Below are 22913 nucleotides of genomic sequence, written 5' to 3'. Positions count from 1 at the left end.
CATCTAATCAAGCCTCTACCATTCGTTCCTCTTTGAAAAAAGGAGGTAAACATGATGTTGAAGCCATTTCTCTACTGTCTGGGCAACTAGCTACTCTAACTCAGAAGATTGATTCCCTGAAGTTAGGTAATGATTCCTCCCACATGAGTGTTAATGCGATGGCTAGTGCTTCTAACTATAATGTGCATATATGTGATGCTTGTGGAATATCTGGGCACAACTCTCAAGAGTGTCCTGCGCTGGGAAATAACTGTGAGGCCGTCAATGCTTTCCATCACAACCTAGGAACCAGTTCAACCCTATTCCAACACCTACAATCCTGGGTTAAGACACATCCAACCTCTCATATAGGAGTACTAATGTGTTGAACTCTCAACCTCAACAACCATATCTGCCTCAACAACAGGGTCAACAATACCAACCTCCACAACAAGCTCCACCTGGTTTTCAGAGAAATCAAGCACCTCCACAGCCTGCTCCTCCTGCTGACCCAGCCATGACAGAGTTGAAGAATATGATGTTCCAGATGCAGAAAGGGTTCAATGCTTTTCAAGCTGACACAAAAGCTCAACTGGAAAATTTGGGCACGCATAACAAGATGTTGGAGACTCAACTAGCTCAGTTGGCTAGTTCTTCTGCTAGTAGGCCACCTGGGGCCTTACCTTCACAATCAATGCAACCAAGGGACACTGCCAATGCCATCACTCTTAGGAGTGGAACACATTATGATGGTCCCCCAATGCCTAAGGATGGTCCGGTTGAGCCAGAAAAAAATGCAGACTACTGAAACTTCGTCAGCTCCTGAGGCTACCACCAACACAATGCAGAGAAGCAGATAGTACCTGAAAAAATTCCTCCACCACTCCTGCGATAAGGTACCATTCCCACTCGTCTATCAAAGAATAAGCTGGATCACCAACTTGGTAAGTTTATGGAGGTAGTGAAAATCTTCAGGTAACTGTCCATTTACTGAACTCATTACTCAAGTACCTGCATATGCTAAATTTTTGAAGGAAATTTTGACTAGGAAAAGAGCCTTTAATGCAGTAGAAACTGTTGCCTTTACTGAAGAATGTAGTGCTCTTTTGCAAAATCAATCCCTCCTAAATTGAAAGATCCGGGGAGTTTCTCCATCCCTTGTAATATTGGCACCATATTTATTGACAAAGCCTTATGTGATTTAGGTGCTAGTGTTAGTGTCATGCCCTTGACTGTTTGTAAAAAGCTTGACATGGGAGATTTAAAATGTACCAACATTACTCTTCAAATGGCTGACCGTTCTGTTAAATACCCCCTAGGTATCTTAGAGGACGTTCCTGTGAGGGTAGGTAAATTTTACATTCCTGTGGATTTTGTTGTGCTTGACATGGAAGAGGATACTCAAATCCCAATCATTTTAGGGAGACCATTCCTTCATACTGCTGGAGCTGTCATAGATGTTAAAAATGGGAAATTGACTTTGACTGTGGGGGATGATAAGGTACTTTTAGTTTGACCAATGCCTTGAAAAGTCCCATGCTAGAGGAAGCCTGTTACAGAATAAATGTCATTGATGTGCTGGTTAATGATGACATGCCTCAATCCCTTTTGCGGGATCCACTGGAGGCTTTGCTTTGTTTTACTCTTCCACAGGTGATGATATTATCCGGACTACTGAAGTGGATGCTTGGGAAGCAGCTTTTACCTGTGTCGAGCTTGATGGTACTACCACTCATGAGGATGAACGGTTAGTATGTGCTACTCAACCGGTAGAGGTAAAGAAACCTGAACTGAAACCCCTTCCCCCTTCTCTGCGATGCTTTTCTGGATGATTCTGAAAATTGCCCTGTGATTGTTAGTGCTGCATTAAATGATGGTCAAATGTCTCAACTTTTGTCTGTTTTGCGACAACATAAAAAGGCCATTGGATATAATATTGATGATTTGAAAGGCATAAGCCCTGACTTTTGCATGCATAAAATTCATCTTGAGGATGATCATCGTCCTAGTATACAAGGTCAGCGTCGTTTGAACCCGAATATGCAGGAAGTTGTCAAAAAAGAGGTTATGAAATTGCTTGATGCTGGGATTATCTATCCTATTTCTGATTCTAAGTGGGTGAGTCCAGTTCAAGTGGTTCCTAAAAAGGGTGGTACTACTGTAGTTAAAAATGAGAAAAATGAATTAATTGCTACAAGAGTAGTTACTGGGTGGCGTATGTGCATTGATTATAGGAAATTAAATGTTGCCACTAAGAAAGACCATTTTCCCCTTCCCTTCATTGATCAGATGTTGGAACGTCTAGCTTGTCATTCTCATTTCTGTTATCTAGATGGCTATTCTGGTTTCTTCCAAATCCCATCCACCCAGATGACCAGGAGAAGACCACCTTTACATGTCCTTATGGTACCTTTGCATATCGAAGGATGCCCTTTGGCCTATGTAATGCCCCTGCTACTTTCCAACGTTGTATGATGGCCATATTTTCTGAATTTATTGAGTCCATCATGGAAGTATTTATGGATGACTTTAGTGTGTATGGCATTGATTTTGATGCATGTTTGCTGAATTTGACTAAAGTACTGAAAAGATGTGAGGATGTCCACCTTGTCTTGAACTGGGAGAAGTGCCACTTCATGGTTACTGAAGGAGTGGTACTTGGTCATATTATTTCTGAACGAGGCATCCAGGTGGACAAAGCAAAAATTCAAGTGATTGAGCAATTACCCCTCCTGTGAATGTTAAGGGTGTTAGAGGTTTTCTTGGTCATGCGGGATTTTATCGCCGCTTTATCAAGGACTTCTCTAAAATTGCTAAACCACTTACTCAGTTGCTCCTCAAGGATGCCCCGTTCCTGTTTACTGATGAGTGTCTAGTGTCTTTTAACAGGATCAAGCAAGCTCTGATTACTGCTCCTATCATCCGATCTCCAGATTGGACCCTCCCATTTGAGATTATGTGTGATGCCAGTGATTATGCTGTGGGAGCTGTCCTTGGTCAGAGAAAAGACAACATCCTCCATGCCATCTACTATGCTAGCAAGACACTCGATGAAGCTCAAGTTAATTATGCCACTACAGAGAAAGAGCTGCTAGCTGTGGTCTATGCCTTGGACAAGTTCAGGACCTATCTGCTTGGGTCTAAAGTCATTGTCTACACTGATCATGCTGCATTGAAGTACCTCCTCGCCAAAAAGGAGGCCAAGCCTCGACTCATTCGGTGGATTTTGCTGCTCCAAGAATTCGACTTGGAGATCAGAGATAAAAAGGGTGCAGAAAATGTAGTGGCTGACCATTTGTCCCGATTGCAGTATGAAGATATGGAAGAAGGTCTACCTATTGACGACTCCTTTCCTGATGATAAGCTCCTGGCAGTCACTTCTGTTACCCCGTGGTATGCGGACTTCGCCAACTTTTGTGTGAGTGGACAAACCCCTCCAGAGCTGAGCTACCAGCAGAGAAAGAAATTTCTCCATGATGCCAAACAATTCTTTGGGATGACCCTTTGCTTTACAAGCTCTGTGCTGACACCATCTACAGGCGATGTATCCCAGAGTGGGAGGTGCATGACATTCTGAAGCACTCTCACTCCCTTCCATGTGGAGGCCATGCTGGGCCTCCAAAACAGTAGCAAAGGTACTTCAATCTGGTTTTTATTGGCCAACACTTTTTCATGATGCTAGTACTTTTGTTAAGTCTTGTGATGCATGCCAACGAACAGGAAATATTTCCCGTAGACATGAGATGCCCCAAACCCCATCCTAGAAGTTGAACTATTTGATGTGTGGGGTATTGATTTTATGGGTCCTTTTCCCTCTTCCTCAGGCAACAATTTCATACTTGTTGCTGTTGACTATGTCTCTAAGTGGGTAGAAGCTATTGCATCACCGACCAATGACTCTAAGGTTGTCATGAAAATGTTTAAAAAGATTATCTTTCCACGGTTTGGGGTACCAAGAGTTGTCATTAGTGATGGGGGATCCCACTTTCACAAAAGAACCTTTGAAGCCCTACTCAAAAAGTATGGTGTCTACCATAGGACTGGCCTAGCATACCACCTCAGACAAGTGGGCAAGTAGAAGTGTCTAACCGGGAAATAAAGTCTATTTTGGAGAAAGTGGTAGCTAAATCGAGAAAAGATTGGAGTGATAAGTTAGATGACACCTTATGGGCTTATAGAACTGCTTTTAAGACCCCTATTGGTACCACCCCTTATCGACTAGTCTATGGAAAAGCATGCCACCTACCTGTCGAACTAGAGTATAAGGCTTTTTGGGCGGTTAAAGAGTTGAACCTTGATGCTAAATTAGCAGGAGAAAAGCGTTTATTGCAATCAATGAGCTTGATGAACTTAGACTAAATGCTTATGATAGTTCGCGTCTCTACAAAGAGCGCACTAAGAGATGGCATGATAAGAAAATTCTGAGTAGGAGTTCAATATTGGTGACAAGGTTTTACTGTACAACTCTAGACTAAAGCTTTTTCCTGGTAAGTGAAATCTAGGTGGTCTGGTCCTTTTTCTGTCACTAACACTAACAAGTTTGGTTCTATTGAGGTATGAATGCAACAGGTGAGAAGTTCAAAGTTAATGGACAACGTCTGAAGTTGTACTATACCGGAATCCCTGTTGGATCTGTGGAGGAGTTATACCTTCAACCCCCTCCCCTTCTGTTTGAGGGATGAAGCATTATGGTCGTGCGGGACCTTTATAAACCAGCGCTAATCGGGAGGCAACCCGATTTCTTTCCTTTTTTTCGTAGTTTTTTCTAGATTTTTATTTTTTTACTTTGTTTTTTTGTAGTTTGGTGAGAGAGTGAGAGGGTACTGATATCCTCTTCAGGTTACATGTGTGCAGGAGTGCTTACCAATGGATCATAAAATACGAGCCATTGCTACTGGGCATAGCCCGAAGTCATCGGGCGAGGCTGCCCGATCGGGCGCGCAACGAACATGAAAAGAAGAAAAGAGCTCGCCCGATGGATCGGGCTGGACGCCCATCGGGCGAGTTCCGTCAACAAATTCGACAAAATATGGAGGAAGTGCTAAACGCCCGATCGGGTCGGGCGACTACGCCCGATCGGGTCGGGCGACACGCCGATGGCCGTAACCAAATTTGGGAAGGTAGAAAAACGCCCGATCGGGCGAGGACACCCGATCGGGCCCGCAACGAATTTGCTTTTTGGGAATAAATTGACAGACGCCTGATGGCGTCGGGCGAGCTCGCCCGATCGGGCGCGCAACGGATTTGGTAAATTTCAGGAAAAAAAAAGACGCCCGATGGGACCGGACAGAATCGCCCGATCGGGCTCGGGGTCCGGCTGGTACGAATAAAGGGGTTTTTCCCTTCTTTTCAGTCACTTCCTCTCACATTTTCTCTCTCCTCCAAACCCTAACCCCCAAATTCTCCATCTTCTTCTCCAAACCCCTTTCCACCATTGAAGACCCTCCTTCAAACCTTCAAATTCTACCAATTTCTCTCTCTATCACTTTCTATTCATCTCTCACTCTATTTTATTCACTTTTCTCCCACTCTATCCCTCCCCTTCATCTTCTTCTTCATTTTTCCACCATTAAAGTGAGGATTTGAGTGCTTCAAGTTTTTCCCCATTAGAGAGTGAGTTGAAGCTTCGAAATTTTAAACATCCTAGCATCATGTTCACAAGGCGACGAAAATCTACAACGGGCTCACAACCACCACCACCACCGGAAATTCCCCGAGATGAGACCTTCCCGGAAGTCATCTTCTCCACGGAGGAACAAAGGGAACGATTTCAGCGCCTCAAGGGGGCGAGGTAAGTCCTACACGTTCCTTGATATTGAATTTTTGGATAAATTGGGCATTAATAATGAATTTAAGGATTTTATGAAAATCATTGGTATGGAATCCCTTTATCCTGTTCATGTCAATACATATCCAGTGCTTGTGTATGAATTCTACAGTAGCTTGAATGTGACCCACCCTCGCTCAGGACCAATTTCGCATGTTTCCTATAGGCTTTTAAATAGGGACTTCACCCTCACCCTCCCGGAGTTTGCTCGCATACTCCGTGTCCTTAACCGGGGGGGATTGGGCACCCCCTGACTATCATCACAGGGACATTTACTATGCCATAACTGGGGACGAAACTGATTTTACCTTGCAACACTGTCATGCTAGGTACATACACCAACCCATCTTCAAAATTTGGGTTCGTTTATGTCAAAGACCTTTTTTGGGAGGGTTGAAGGGCAGCTCATTCGAGGGGATGAGCTTTATCTCATAGGTAGCTACATGTATCGGGGCACTCCCCGCCGTTTTCACTACAACATCCCTCACCATGTTGCGCTCCAAATGGAGCGTATTGCCACCACATACCCTAAGCGGCGCGCCGATGGGACGTTCTCCTCTCGGCCCATCGTGAACGGGGGCTAGTCACTCTTTTTGCTAGGGCCATTCCCGACTTTGACGAGACTCGTATCAGCCAGCCTTAGGCCTACCCTATTGGACTATGCCTATCTCACTCGCCTGCATTGGTTAGAACGGGGTGGGGACACTACAGTGGCAAATTAACGGAATGCGTTCCATTGACCTGCCCAACCCTTGGCCAAAATCAAACCTGGCCAACCTCACTATCACCTTCCCATTGCAGGTTCTGACTTTCCCACCCTCGCCCCCGATCCCTGAGCGTACCTATTACCGTCGTCCCCATGTTGAGGATATCCCTCATCTTCTGATGCTCCCCCTCCCCCATATTCTACTGCTCCTCCTTCCTTTGATTTTCAGGAGATGATGACCCTGCTTCAGCGTATGGATACTGGCATTACAGCCAATACAGCGGCCATCCAGGGCCTCAGCCAGCAGGTTGATGCCAATGGTGTTCTTCTACAGAATCTCAGTCAGCGGGTCGATACATTAGCCACTGATCAGCACCTGGCGTTATATTCGATGTACGACGAGAACTGCCGCTTGCATCGCATTGCTGAGCATGATGCACATCCCTCTTGGTATACTTGGAACCCGAGCTACAGTCAGCCCGGCAATGAGGTGGATGGAGATGAGGCTAGTGAGGACGTGCACATGGATGACTGATCTCCATGTCTCTCCTTCCTCTTGTTGCAATGAGGTCATTGCCACGTTCAGCTTGGGGAGGATTTCTGTAAGTATCACTCTCACTATTATTGCTTTTTAGGTAGGTTAGTGCTACTGTGTTCTTAGGCTAGTTAAGTTAGTTAATTGTTCTTTTTCTTTTTCATAAAACAAAACAACCAAAAAAAATGAAATATTGCTGAAAAATACCAAAAATACGAGTTGAACATGAATAGTCTTATTGCTTCCCCGTGCCCCAAACTTTGCCTTGAAAAATGCTTTAACTCATTATATTGGATAGTCGGGCATTCTGATTGGGATGTTGTGATGTGATCTTTGATTGCCTTGGTCTTGAGTAGATTTTGATGATAAAACACCTACTTTAACTGCATGCTTGAACTGGTTACATTGTAAGGATTCATTCGAGCCTTCGGATGCATATTTATGTCCGAATTATCCTTGTGTGTTAGTTCCTCATATCATTCTTATCTTGACTTTGGCATTGTACTCGTTGATTTCTGATGACTTTGAACATTGTGTTGTGATAGAGGCGTTCAATTGTTTGATTTTGGCCTCGAATTTTCTACAAAAGAATCATTTCCCTCCTAGCCCCGCTGAGCCTAATGAGTTTTTGGATCTATATCAAGCCACATTACATGCCTTGAGCCTTTTCAATGTATTTATTGTCCCAAGCCTAGCTTGGGGGACATTTGTTAGGTTAGAACTATGTTGTGTGGTTGATTTTCGGGTTGATTGAAATAACATGTTTATGTTACATGAGGTGAAGTGAATAAGATAAAAGAAAACAAAGAAAAAAAAATAGAAAATAACACATGAAAAGAATCAAGAACTCACGAGTCATGAAAAGAGAAAAAAGTGTAAAAAATCATAACAATACATTTTTGCTGAAAACTATCAAGGAGACAATTTGGTTGGTTCGAAAAATCTAAAGTTGGTCATTATTTTGGGTATGTGATTGAGACCATGGAAGTTGTTTTACCACATCTAGTTTTACTAGTGTTGATTGCTCCCCTTTTCTGGGCTTTTCCACCACATTCCCCAAATAATTCCTACCTTTACCCGAGCCCCATTACAACCCTCAGAAAGACCTTTTGAGCACTTGTTTGAATGTTTATTGGAATGATACAGAGTCAATGTGCCAAAGTTGAAGTTTAAGTTTGTTATTCGAGTCGACTTGAGTAGGATGAGCGATATTTTACCCTTTCTAAACACATGAGAGTGTGAGAGGGAAGGGATATTATAGTTGGGTTGGTGAGCGTTCGGGCATACTTTATGCTCGCCACAAAAATTGAGAGGAGTGACACCCTGGTGAGTCCCTTTTCAAGATATGCAATTCATGTATGGCTGTTATTTTGGATAATTTGCTTAAGTGATTGGTAGTCAAAAGGGATCTGATTCAACTGAACTTGAACTTTGCTTGCTTGAAGGTTATTGAGGTCAAATTGTTTGAGTTTCGTACTTTGAGGGGTGAAGCAAATTCTATTCATATTCATGTTGTGCTTTGCTTAGGGACAAGCAAAGGTTTAGCTTGGGGGAGTTTGATATTATAGTTTTATATAGAGTTTTCTCCCCTATTTATGTGCTATAAGTTGTGGTTATGGTGCTCTTAGGAGCCATTTGGTACTAACTCTCTCCATCTAGTTGTGGTTTGCTGTTTTGTATTGGATTGTAGGTTTTAGTTAGCTATTACCTACCTTATATGATTGCACACTGGATTCGAGAGGTTGGATGTTGAATTTCTAGATCCCGAGGATGCTTTCCGGGACTTTGAGCAAAGGACGAACAAGAAACGAAGATTATGCTGACAGGCCCGACAGGATCGGGCGGCACAGCCCGATCGGGCGAAGAGACAACTTTTATGGCTCTGCTGCGGTCCCGATCGGCGTTCAACGCCCTGTCGTATTTCGATGTTTCGCCCGATCGGGCGAGTTGGCCCGACATCGGGCGCCCCTCCAGCTGCTGCCCAGCATTATATTATCATGCCGCCCGATGTCATCGGGCGGGTAAGCCCGATCTGATCGGGCGTCTAGCATTTTTGGCCTTTCTCATCCGCTTTGGAACCTGATGCCATCGGGCGACTTTGGCCCGATCGGGCGTCTGACGAGACGCGGTTTTTTTAATGACTACGGGCCCTTCTTTCGAGATTTTCTTCTACTGTTTTAGGGCTTGTATAAATAGAAAAATCAGAATTATTAGCTCCTATCTAGTTTTTATTATTAGTTTTCTTTAGAGAGTGTTTCAAGAACCTTAATTTAGTGCTTTGTGATTTCAATTCAAGATCGAACCTTTTGCTTATTCATAGTTCAATATAATTCGTTAATCTTTCTTCTTTATTTCTTTGTTACTTCTTCCATTGTTAATTATATTATTTTCTTAGTTATTTGCCATGTTTCAAAGTATGAGTTTTTATCTAATTCTTGTTATTGTTTTCATGATTATGAGTGAGTAGTTCTATATCTAGAATTGTGGAGATCTATGTATGCAATGAGGGATTGTTAGATTAGTTTGATTATCTTGTATTTCAACTGTTTCCTTTGATTGATTCTTCATGCTAGGATATAAGTTAGGCCTGATTTATATTTCTACTGTTGCAATACTGAATCTACTTCGAGAGGAGAGATACCGTATAGGCTTTCAATTATTAGGCAAAGTGACCCTTGACTATCCGAGAGCGGCTGGGTGATCTTTGAGGGAGGTAATGTTCGAGAGAAATTACATGTGCCCTAGACAGTTGACTTACTAGGTGGTTATTATTTATCCTTGATTTCCCGAATTGTATGCATAGTGATCCATAATTCTAGTACTTTTTAATATATTTACACCTTCATATTTGATTCTGCTATCTGTTTAGTTTAGTAACACAACCATTCATCTGATTTCGTTAGTGTAATATTAGAGTTCAGATACGATAGTATAACTTCTCCCTGTAGATTCGATCTTGACTTCCCTGACTACTAGTTAGTGGACCTTAGGTTATTTTTGATTAGGTGATACGACTTTAGCCTGTCAAATTTTGGCGCCGTTGCCGGGGAGACGATTTATTTTTATTTTGTCTGAATTATAGTATTAAACTAACCTCTACTCTGAAGAACACCTGTTCTTTGGAGCATCTCACGTTTGTTTTAGTGTTTTTGGTGTATGAGCAGGAAATTGAAATCTCCAAATCTCATCCTGTTCGATCCAGAGATTGAAAAGACCGCTTGTAGACTCAGAAAGAAAACTAAACAAGCTAAGCTGTCTGCAGGGACACCCTCCCAAAAGACACCTTCTCCACCATCTTCCCCACACCAAGAAACCCCACCTCACCTATTACTGTCAACATGGGTGAGAATGTTACTCGAACCTTCAGAGACTATGCGCAACCATCTCCTGATAACGTGCCTACTGGGGTACGGATGCCCACTATTGCTGCTACAAATTTTGAGATCAAGTCTCATGTTCTGAATATGGTTCAGAACAATCAGTTCGCTGGGTTACCATCTGAAGACCCAAATCAGCATCTGCAGAGATTTTTACAATGTTGTGCTACTCAGAAGCAAGCTTGTGTTACTCCTAATGAGATGAAACTCCTCCTATTTGGTTTCTCTCTGCGTGATAAAGCTTTGTTCTGGTATAATAAGCTGCCTTCCACCATCACCACCTGGCCAGAACTTTCCAAGATTTTCCTCATCAAGTGGTACCCTTACCAGAAAACTGCAGATATGAGACATGCTATAGTTACTTTCACCCAAGATCCTGGTGAATCTCTATATGAAGCTTGGGAGCGGTTCAAGGATCTGCAACGTCTATGTCCTCATCATGGGTTGGACCAGTGGTACTTGTGTCAGATTTTCTACACTAGAGTTGATGCAGACACACGACGGGTAATTGATGGAGCATCTGGTGGGTTCTTCATGGATAAAGCAATTGAGGAAGGGTATGAACTTTTGGGAGGGTCGTCCTCAGCAGGAATATTAATCACGACCTTGGGAGCAGGCCGTGATGATTTCTTCTTCTTCGCTGTGAACCCCTTTGATTTCTTTGGAGGAGGGGCATCACTGGTGGTAGCCGGTCTTTTCTTGGAGGCCACCTTCTCCGCCAACGCCTTGGACGTTGGGGAATTTTTCTGAAAAAATAAGTAAAAATGATTAGTCTAAAGAGAAGCTTGGAAGAAAGAGGGAACCGTCCAAATAAGCTCAGGGAGTCCTATCCTTCGAAGAAGGAAGACGTCCATAGACAGCTTTGGACGTTCTGCTCCATAAAGAGGAAGCTCGTCCAAGTCATCCCAAGACGTTTTGTCCTTCGAAAAAGGAAGACGTCCAGAGACAACTTTGGACGTTCTGCTCCACAGAAAGGAAGCTCGTCTAGATTCACTTCAGGATGTTCTGGTCATCAAAAGTGAAGACCGTCCAAAATTAACTTTGGACGTTCTTCTCCACGGAGAGGGAGCCCGTCCAGAGTCAATTCAGGACGCTTTGCTCTTCAAAGAAGAGACTCGTCCAGTAAAAAAAATATGTCATACCAGGGTGTCCGTCCTTTTTTCAGCACCAGTTTTGCTGAACTCCTTCCAGAGGGAGTCTGTGAACCATAATTCTAGTACTTTTTAATATATTTACACTTTCATATTTGATTCTGCTATCTGTTTAGTTTAGTAACACAACCATTCATCTGATTTCGTTAGTGTAATATTAGAGTTCAGATACGATAGTATAACTTCTCCCTGTGGATTCGATCCTGACTTCCCTGACTACTAGTTAGTGGACCTTAGGTTATTTTTGATTAGGTGATACGACTTTAACCTGTCAACTCGTCCTAGCCAGCCGCTTTCGGCCAGAATATACTTGGGGTCAGATAAGGGGCCAAGACGCCGCCTTATCTCAGAAGAAGTTGTGGACGGCTCGTCTGAGTCGCTAGCCGGGTTAGAGGAGGTTTCGGCTTCGTTCGACTCATCTAAGGCCGACCTGGGCTTGGACGGGCTAGGGTCTGGAGAGCCTCGAACTTCAGACTCTTCCTGGACGAGTTCAGGAGAAGGACTTGGGTTAGCAGGACGAGCGCTTTGGACTTCTCGCTCTCCATCAGCGGGAATCCGTCCAGTAGATACCTCCATTTCTGAGCTGGAGGCCGGCAGGTTAACCCCTCGTCTGATACGAGCTGTTTGCTTGACGCGCGCCATATTACCCTGCACAGGTAAAGACTGAGTCGTCTGACTTTGCCGTCCATGACTAAAGAAAAAGAATGCATGTCCGGCCGAGATAGGTCCAACTCTAAAAGATGCCGAGGAAGACAGGCCCTCTGTTCTAGGGTTAGTACCAACCCATGAGCAGCCGGGATTGTTCGATGAAGAAGACGAATCCATTTTCTTAAAATATGCTTGAAAATACAAAAGAAATGAATAAGGAAATACCTGTAGAAAAAGTTCGGACGAATGTCAAAGACGAATGAAACTTCGGACGAACGGAGTAGCAGAATGCAAGAGCTCGGACGGGAGTCACTTCTCTCTCTAAAAGCTCAGTAAAAATTGTAGAGTCTCTCTCTCTAGAAAATCTCTCAAGGATGTTAAAATGATTCCAGAAGCGACAAAGGTTCATATTTATAAGGAGGTAAAAGTGACCCCCTCATCTGGTAAAAAGTAACCGTTGCCTCCAAATGGTCTCTGAAGGTTGACCTGGTCTGACCGACAAAATGGCGCCTCTTTTTCGAAAGGGTGGGGGGCAGTTCAGGTCGGTTAAAAGAGGAAACCAACCGTCTTGGCGCCTAAATGGTAACTTCCTCTTTTAAGGGGCAAATGTTGTAGCCAAAAAATCAGTGGCTACGATGATGACACGTGGCACCATCCCAACCTTACATGTGGCATTCGCTCATGGAAAGAAAGTACATAGGTCTGCAGGTTATTTGGGCTAAAGTACACTTTTCTGAAAGAAAAGGTGTACTGAAGAATTCCCTTGTGGCCTTAATATTGTACTTAGGCCCAATACAGGTAAAGCCTGATTCAGCAATAGAGTAAATTGTATTCACCAATCAGCACTTGCCACGTGTTATGATATTTTTGCTTAGCCAATCAGATGCTCCTAAATTAGGGTGACGTCAAGGCACAACAGTCTTTTCAAACAGTATAAATAGTCCTTGAAATCAGGGGAAAGGTACGTTTTTCAGAGCATAGTACCATTATTCTGCCATAAATTCTCTCTCTCTCTCCCTACTTTCTCTCTCTAAAAGTTCCTTCATATCCCTGATATCTGACTTAAGCATCGGAGGGGGAAATATCACCCAAACCTCCAGGGTGGTCCCTTTTTCGCAGGTTGCTGCTCAGAGTTCTGTACCGGGATCCAAGCCCAATCATAAATTAAGAACTTGAAGTTGGGAGTTGTTGTATTTATTTACCAGTTTTACATTACATAACAATTAGGATGTATTTATTATCTTCATGTTAAGGTTGAGTGAAAGCTCAATTAAGTTTGTGGTGAATTCTCAAAGGAACTTGGTTCTGTTCCCACGACAGGAACAGACCTGGCACTGTTAGGAACAAGGTTAGGGAACAAGACTTTAAAACTGGATTAGGAACTCCTAAGTGACTCTAAAGTTGTGCGCCTAACTCTAAGTGTGCGCCTAATATGCTAGTTAGAGTTTTTAGGGTTGTTTTAATTAAGATCCACTATTTTAGGGAATTTGTTTTTAGGTAGTTAGGAAAAGATTTTAAAATAATTTTCGAATTTTATTTAGAAAAATATCTAACCTTTATCTTTTATATTTTATTTAAAAGATTTTGTTTTCAAAATAAAATATCTTTCCAGTTTTAAAAGATTTCGTTTTAAAATATAAAACTGATTTTTGTTTTTATTATAGTTATTTTCAAAAGATATTTTCCTAAAATCTAGCTAAAGTAAATATTTTATTTACTTCCTAAAAATGAGATTACACGCCTAAAGCTACTGCTACACGTTTTTGTAGTTAGTGGATTTAGTGGCTTAGTTAATTATCTCCCAAGTATTAATTAATTTAAATAAGTTTAATTATTCCTCAAGTTTGTAAAACCACGTAATATGTTACTGCTTCTCTTATTTAGTTAAGTAGTGGTTTAGTGGGTTAATTACTTAACAAGGAATATTTAATTTAAATTGTTTAATTAATTAAAGTCATGGAGATCATGGGATCATGGATTAATTAGTGGTTAAATTGTCTTGTCTTCATTGTTTATAGATAGGCGCCTAAAACCTTAGAACAATTTGTGTCTGACTTTTATAGTCTCACCAACGTGTGTCTGACTTAGCTAATTTGTCTTAGTTGTCTAAAAGAGTCAGTGCCTTTTCCTTAAGAGAATTCATACTTACATTAATCGAGTTTATTACTCTTTCATTGTTTTACAAAGTGTATTTTTGAGAAAAAGGGTTTGAGTGAACTCTTGTAAGTGTGAGATGCAACACCCCGACCCGTACGGAGTCGAGTATATCGTCAGCAATGCGCATCTAGGGCCAACAACTGTCCTCAATAACCAACACAAGTTCTTCCGGCGCATTTTGTCCTCACTCATGCGCACCTTGAGAAACTTCCCAGGAGGTCACCCATCCCAAGACTACTCCCAGCCAAGCACACTTAACTGTGGAGTAACTAAGGAAATAAGCTCCCTAAAAGAAAGATGCACCTTGTTGGAATGAGTAGCTTGTTAAATCCCTTTAAAGCAATCATAAGGGGTATGACAGAGAAGCTTTGAGTGAAGCAAGAGAAAGAGAAAGAGAAAGAGAAAGGAACTTCTAGTGAAGTTTGTGAGGAACGTCAGTTGTGGGAACTGTCGTTGGGAACTTGAGTTGAGTGACTTAAGTTGAGAATTGAGAGAAAAGTAATAGGTTGTAATAAGAGTTGTTTTGGCCTATTATAGTGGAAAGTTGTGTTAAAATCCCTTGTGGTCGAGGTTGTTTCTTCCTACTAAACCTAGGAAGTTTTTCCTCGCTAAATCTCTCGTGTTCCCATTGTTTGTTCCCAAGTTTACTTTTAATTCCGCAAAAGTATAGCTTATTCTCTCACTATAATTCACCCCCTCTCTTATAGTGCTCATATTATACAACAATTGTGTTAAGTAGTACTGAAGTTGTGTGTTTTTTTTTTAAGTTGTGTCTTCAAATGAAGATAAATGGGGCATTTTTAGGTTGCATTATTAGATCATTTTAGTTGAAGTAATTGCATTTCAGGTGTCTTTTTTATCCATTTTGTGCTATGTTACGCTTCGTTTGTAGTTTTTTTTTACAGTTTCATGTAGTTTCATAGCTATTTGGAAGCATTCAAGTAAATTCGGGTGAATTGGATAATTGTTGAAGTGGAAGTCGATGAATCGAGGTTTTTGACCGAGGAGCTATGCTTCTGGAAGTTTTTATGCGAGCTATAGTATTGAATGAAGTGTTCTTAGATCACATGAGGATCACGTCACATATTTTAAGTGCGAAACAAAGTTGTAATCAAAGAAATTAAATAGTCTCAAAATGATGATGATCAACACATGTTCACTGTTTTGGTCGTATCTGGATTTCTATAGATCGTATTGATGCGATTCCAATTTTGTTGGAAAGTAGACTTGAAGAGCTTCGAAAGGCTAGGTCACACGCTAGATTACTTGGGTTTTTATTCCTTATTCGAGGAGGAGTCTAGTTCTATTGGCTAGATTAGGTTTTACAATTAACAAAAGGAGGGATAGACTTTTACTGTCACCCACACTTTTATTTCCTTGTTTTGAGTATTATGATGTTCATATCGTTCTCCTCCAATGTTATACCTTGTTTCACTTTTCCATTAATCCAATTTTTGAGGTATTCTTAATTTCTTTCTTCTTAAATTATTTTTTCTTGCTTTAATTTATTGTTGCTTTAATTTTGTAATTGCTTATTCATTATTTCTCAATGAATTCTAGGTTAATTATTGATTTTGCTTTAGTTATTTCAATTATGAGTGAGAAGTCTCTTTTCTAGGGCAAAGTAAGGAAAGCCATGTTTATACCATGATATTTATGCTTTGAAATTGATTGATTTATAAATTAGGGTTTTAAGTACTTCCAATTGATAAGTTAAATAGTTTGATTCTTCTTGTAATTAGTTTGATTCTTCTTTTAATTGGATAATACCAAGACATAATTAATTTGCTAATAGGAACTAGAATCAAAAGATCATATTCTTAGAGGCTCCATTACAATTGTCAATTCTGAATATGTTAGCGATTGTACAACATAGGTTGAATTGAAAGTGTTAATTAATACCCGACAGAAGGATTGACCATCTCTTTAATTACTCACCCTCTAGTTTATTTGTCATTGAATTGATTTGTATTCTTAGATTGATATAAGCATGGTGGACCAAACGTATTCCCTAGACTCTTAATTTATTGATTTAACCATAATCTTGTTATTTCTCATTTCTATTGATCAAATCAACATTCATTTTCCTAAGATAATTAATATAATTAAGTGAAAATAAAAATAAATCCTCTCCCCGTGGGATCGACCTATATTTGCTAAGTCTCTACTAACAACAGACATCGTGCACTTGTGGTATACCTTTTGTTTAGTTATTTGAACTATTTCAATTGTCTCATTGGAACTTCAAGTTCCAATTGAGGCAATCTTACTGTATTCTTTTCTTTTTTTTTCCTTATGCCCATGTCCAAAAGAACACGTACTCCAGTTCCAATTGAGCTTGATCTTGCGAAAACCATCTGGCAACTAAGAAAATAAACAACAAAAGAAGAAAAAGGAGTATGATAACCAGGGAAAATCCACGGAAGGCCCTTCAGAATCAAGCATGTCTCCTAAGTCATTGAAGTCTTATGGGGTACCTTCCCTTGATGGAATATCACTGACCCTGCTATGCCTACTATAGTTGTTGCAAACTTTGAGCCTACCCTCATCAACATGATTCAACAGAACCAATTTGGAGGGTATCCAACTGAAACCCTACTAACCACATAAAACTGTTTCAGCAACTCTGTCTTACCATCAAGCACTAAGGGGTCACTCCTGATCAGTTGAAGGTTATGATTTTAATGATGTTACAGAAACAGAGTGGAGTGCTATATATGAAGCATTCCTGAGAGATTATTATTCTCCAACCAAAACTGCAGAAATTAGGCAAACTGACCACATTTTCTTACAAGAGTGTGATGAGACACTGAAAGAAACATGGAATAGGTTCAAAGACCTACAAAAAGAGTGTCCACACCAGAACCTTGACAAGTGGTTCCTTACCTAACCATTCTACAATGGTCTGTAACACCATATCAAGAGTATAGTTGATTCATCTGCAGGGGGTGTTTTCTTTGATAAGGTGGATGAAGGGTATGATTTTCTTGCAAATATTATTGCAGCTAATGATCATACTTCTTCCAGGTGTATTAAAAGAACAAGTTGGAGGTTGATGCATATGCACTTATATCATCCCAAGTTGCACACTTGATCATGAAGATGAATGCCGTGAAATCTTAACAATCTAGTACTCCCTCTATGAGTATTCATGTGATGTCTGATATGGCACCTATTACCTCTTTTTCTTGCAAGGTGCGCGGTATTCAAGGTCACTTTGGTCATGATTGTTCCTACAGTCACGCAATTCAGATGGAGCACACAAATGCCTTTCAGCAAAGACCTCCATACAACCCATACGCCAATAGATTTAACCTAGGGTGGAAGGATCCTCCTAACTTCTCACACCATAGTAACAATGTTTAGAACCCTTAACCTATGCCACAAGCCTCCTACCAACCACCTCATTAAAACCCACCACAATATGCTGCTAGACCACAATGATACTATGAGGGTCCTTTGAATCACCATTCTGGTTTTAGTAGAACCTGAAACTAATTCTTTTAGCAGCAATCTTCTCAAAATGTCGGCTCTCAAGAGCCTAATCTGTTTGAAGTGATGAAGCAGATAGTTTATATAAAATAGAGTATTGATTAGAGTAATAAGGAGTTGGGAAATGCAACGAAACATTTGGAGACTCAACTTGCTCAAGTAGCTACGAACAATACTCAAAGGCAACCAGGTCAATTACCAGGACAACACATCCCCAAGGGGACAACCAAAATCTTTGAAGCGGCACCAAGTATCATGCCTACTATTGATATGAATTCTTGACAAAAGGTATGTGTTATGAATGATATCTAAAAGGATGAACTAGAGCTAGAAAAAGGAGATGAAGCAGGGAAGAAGAAGGAGAAGGAGAAGGTTACGGACTCTCCTATTATATAAAGTGGATCAATAATTTGGTAAAATCATGGCCATGGTTAAGAACCTTGAGGTAACAGTTCTTTTCATTGATTTAATTCCTCAAGTACCTGTGTATGCCAAGTTTTAGAAAGATATGATCACCAAGAAAAAGAATTTTGATGGTAGAGATAAAGTTGCTCTAACTAAAGAGTTCAGGTGCTATTTAAAATAAAATCCCACTAAAACTCAAGGATCATGGTAGTTTTTCCATTCCTTGTAATGTAGATGCATTGTTATTGCTAAGGCTCTATGTGATTTAGGTGCTAGTGTGTCTGTTACTCCTCTTTCTATTTGCAATAGGTTGAATATAGGATCCTAGAAATGCACACAAATCACTATGTAAATAGCCGACCGTTCTGTGAAATATCCTTTTGGGTAATTTAGACGATGTACCTGTCAAGGTTGGGAAATTATACATTCTTGCTGATTTTCTAGTACTAGATTTGGAGAATAGTCAAATTCCCATTATTTTGGGTAGACCTTTCTTATGTACTGGATGTTCTGTTATAGATTTCAAGTCTGGTTCCTTGACTTTAGTTGCTGGTGATGATACTGTTACTTTTAAGTTAATCAATGTTATAATCTCCTATGCTTAAGCACACTTGTTGTAGGGTAGATGTTCTGGAGGATAGATTTGCTCTAACTCAAGAGTGCGGTGCTGTTATGCTGAATAAAATCCCACAAAATCTCAAGGATCCTACTAGGTTTTTTATCCCATACCATGTAGCTGCATTGTTTATTGATAAGGCTCTATGTGATTTAGGTGCTAGCGTGTTGTCATGCGTCTTTCTATTTGCAATAGGTTGAATATGGGACCTTCGAAATGCACAAAAATTACTTTGTAAATGGCCGATTATTTTATGAAATTTCTCTAGACACATATCGTGTCCCCCCATGTGAGGATCTGATGATGAAACATACTGTGGTCTGAAATGGTCCGATCCAAAGGCAAAAAAGTGTGAAAAGCCATTCAAAACCCTTTTGAAAAGTGTTAAAGTGCTATTTTAAAGCCCAATTGAATATTCATGATAATTAATTGTATTTCAAGCCCAATCCTCTGAAACGCCTTATTAATTGTTTAATAACAATAAATTGTTTTATTTATAATAAATTATTATTTTCAAAAGATATTTTTTATAGTTAAAATCAATATTTTATCCCGTAAAATCAGTTTTTCGGAATTAAAGGACAAAAGAAATATTTTAAAATGTGTTATCTAAAAAGATAGCGAAGGCGTGTCAAAAGCCAGGTTGGTGCAACACCATGTGCTTGGCGCACAACCTTGCGTCCGGTCCACCTTTTTGAGTCAAGCATATCTTTTCCTGACATATGGCATTGTGCCACACAAATGTGCCACGCGATGTGCCATTGTACATTCTAATTCCTTTTCTATACTTTATTTTATATTCATATTCATATTCATATTATTATTCTTATTATTATTTATTATTATATTATGATTATTATCTTGATTGTGTTGTACCCTCACCCCCGAACTCAATCTTTGGTTTATTTTGACCATCTATGGAGTCTAGACGGGGAAATCTACATTGGATAAGTCCCTAATTTTTCCCTATAGTTTTCCAATATCAAATTAGATTTACGAGTCATCCTTTAAAGACTTGTTGGCGACTTCAAAAACATATTTCAATACCAAAATCTTTGTAGTGAGGTAGTCAATACAAATATGCGCTCATACCGCTTGGGCAAAATAAATCCAAACCTACAATTCGGCGACTTCACTGCGAGGATTTTTAGAAAATTAATTTTTTAAATGAGTGGGTGAAACTCAAAAAGTACGATTCATACCTTTTTATGCATTAGAATTACATTACAGTTTTGCATATGCATGAATATTGTTTAAGCCACTATAAGAACAATCTACCTTGCCTCATTAGCAAATGTGCTATGTGTAAGGTCACCCCCCGGGGGTTTACGCTTTGTCCTTCCAAAAAGCTTCATGAGCGATAGTGTTGGATCTTAGTTGTAAGCAAACTTACCCAACCATGGCATTATTCTTTTGTTCCTGACTTGCGAATTGGAGTGTGTCTTACACATGGAAACCTCTTTAAGAAGGAGCACTAAGTGTAGGGATCAATCTCTTAGTCGTAGACCCTCTGAGACCGAACCTAAACCTGACCAATAGTTTCAAACATATAACTGGACTTTAGGTTGGAACGTTTGCATCCATGTTATATGACATTTGCATGTGATTGCAATTCTTGCCTCTTGCATGTGATTGCAATTTTTTTCGAGGATCAAAGAATGATCGATATTAAGGGGGGTGTAGATTAGGCATTCCAATTTGTGACTTATTCGAGCTCACCTTGGTCAATATTCGGTCAAAATTAGCTCGATCGATTTGACTAAAGTTCAACCTAAACTCAAAACATGAATAAGATAACCCAAGCAAAGGCAAGCTCACCTTGAAAGCTAATAGATAAGCTCAAATATGACAATAAAATAACTTATAATGTATTAAATATAATATAAATTAGAATAATTTGCATCTTTACACTTTATTTATAAATTGAAATGAAGTTAGTGAAATATGATTCAAAGAAAGTATATTAAATTTATTTTATTTCGAGGTAAATTATTAAAAAATATTATCAAGCTAAAATTTGATCCATGATTGCATTTCAATTACCTTAAAATTTGATCAACCTTAATGTTTACAAAGAAGGAGACAAAAAGATAAAAAGAAGGAAGAAAAAGAAGATGAAAAGAAAAATAAAGTTATGGAATACCAAGAGAGAGAAAGAGAGCGAGTTTCATCCAAACTAAATAAATAAATAAATAAATAAAAGAGAGAATGAGTAGTTCTAAGTGGGTAAAAAATTGAAAAAACAAAATTCAATTATTGTTGTCAAGAGCACTCAACCAACTAATAAACCACATAAACTTTCACTAGGTCATTAACCACCAAGCCAACAATATATTTCATGTTTATAGAGGCTTCTTTTATTAGAAAAATATATGCAACAGCCTAATTTAATTGCTTGGCTGCTTGCTTATGAAGATGATGTAGTTATTAACAAATTCATAATTCTCACTTTTTCAAGTCTTCTAGCTAGTTTCAATAAACAGTATGTTGAATGAAGTGAGAAATGAACAATAGTAAATTTGAAACATATTTTGAAATTTGAATTTTGAAAATCATCAGTAATTTTGAATTATAAAAATTCGTAAACATGTCGATTTCGGAATAAGTCATAAGTGTTCAATCCAAAATTACAGTTGTTCATTCAACATAAAGAATGTGTTTATTACACTAAATTTTTCATAAATGTTCATTTCGAAATTGCAAATATTCAATTAACAATAACGTGTGTTCATTATACTATGATGTCCAGTAGAATAAACTGAATGTTTATTGGTTTATAATGCACATGGGGTGAAAAAGTTTAGGAAAGAGGATTTAAGGTGGATCCCACAAATGTTCATTCCAAAAATGAAAATGTTCATTGGAATGACAAAACGATGTCGTTTTGTACCATGCGCACCTAGATGAAGGTGCAACTATGCACACTTTCGAATTTACGACTTTGAACTGAATATTAAATAAAAATCGACATGTAGAGTGGAGGTGTAATAAAAAAACAAAGAAAATAAAAATTATCAGTTGTTGAGGTTGATGGTTGGAGAGATTGTTTGGAGAAGATATGTCCTATAGGTGGGATTGTTACATGTCACTTAAAATATGAGACTGTTATAAGAAGATGGGGTAAAGATGAGATTATTATAATCAATTTATCTTTAAATAAATTTTCATTTTAATTATATAATACTACCTCCGAACTTTATTCGTTTACCTGTATTTCTTTTTGGGATGTCCCTTATTTTATTTTTTTGGCAATTCAAGATATTTATTGATAACCAAAATAAGATTTTACAAAATAAGGAGTTAAAGTAGCATGCTACCCTAACACCAACTACACCAAAAAACACACATCAAAGAATCAGCTTAAGCCTTTCTAGCTCACTACATCTATAAGAAACTCTTAAAATGATGTCCCTAACAAGAATACTATGACTCATTAAAGAATTCTTAAAAAATTTGCTATTTCTACTAGTGGAAAAATAAGGAAGGACTGCGCTAAAAAAGACCCTTAGGGCTGCATATTCTGACAGCAGCCCTTTCTAGCAGCCCTTCACTTTAAAGGAAGGGCTGCGATTTTCAAGCGCAGCCCTTCATGTGTAAAAGGGCATCGTTTTTGGACTAAAAACGCAGCCCTTTACTTGAAGAAGGGCTGCGTTTTTAGTTCAAAACCACAGCCCTTTTGGACCCCAAAAAAATAAAAAATAAAATTATTAAAATCGAAGGCTCTAAACATCTTCCTTACAACCTTAGATGTTGCAGAACCAAAAATTATTTGGTTTTAGAATTCAATAACTCGAATATCTAAGAATTCATTAAAAACTTACCTTAAATGTATCTTGATGCATGAAATAGAAATATTTCCACTCAAAAATAGCGCGCAAGATATTGATACAATTCCATTTTTGACATAATTTCCTAATCAAAATTTCCATATACCAGAATCAAGAAAAACTCAAATGAATATTACTTTTAACATGTAGCAGATTCCAACGAATCAATCCTCCAAACAAAAAACAATCAATA

General features: G+C 39.3%; 1 non-coding gene across 1 annotated transcript; it reads right to left on the bottom strand.

The window, feature by feature from the left end:
- Positions 1-10763: 10763 nt before the first annotated feature.
- LOC125492191 (small nucleolar RNA R71) lies at positions 10764-10870 on the bottom strand. Its single transcript, XR_007268635.1, has one exon. It is a non-coding gene; the product is annotated as a small nucleolar RNA R71 (small nucleolar RNA).
- Positions 10871-22913: the final 12043 nt, after the last annotated feature.

This window comes from Beta vulgaris, chromosome 7 (genome assembly GCF_026745355.1).
Source record: "Beta vulgaris subsp. vulgaris cultivar EL10 chromosome 7, EL10.2, whole genome shotgun sequence".
Lineage (NCBI taxonomy): Eukaryota > Viridiplantae > Streptophyta > Magnoliopsida > Caryophyllales > Amaranthaceae > Beta > Beta vulgaris.
This window is presented reverse-complemented; position numbering and strand designations above follow the sequence as displayed.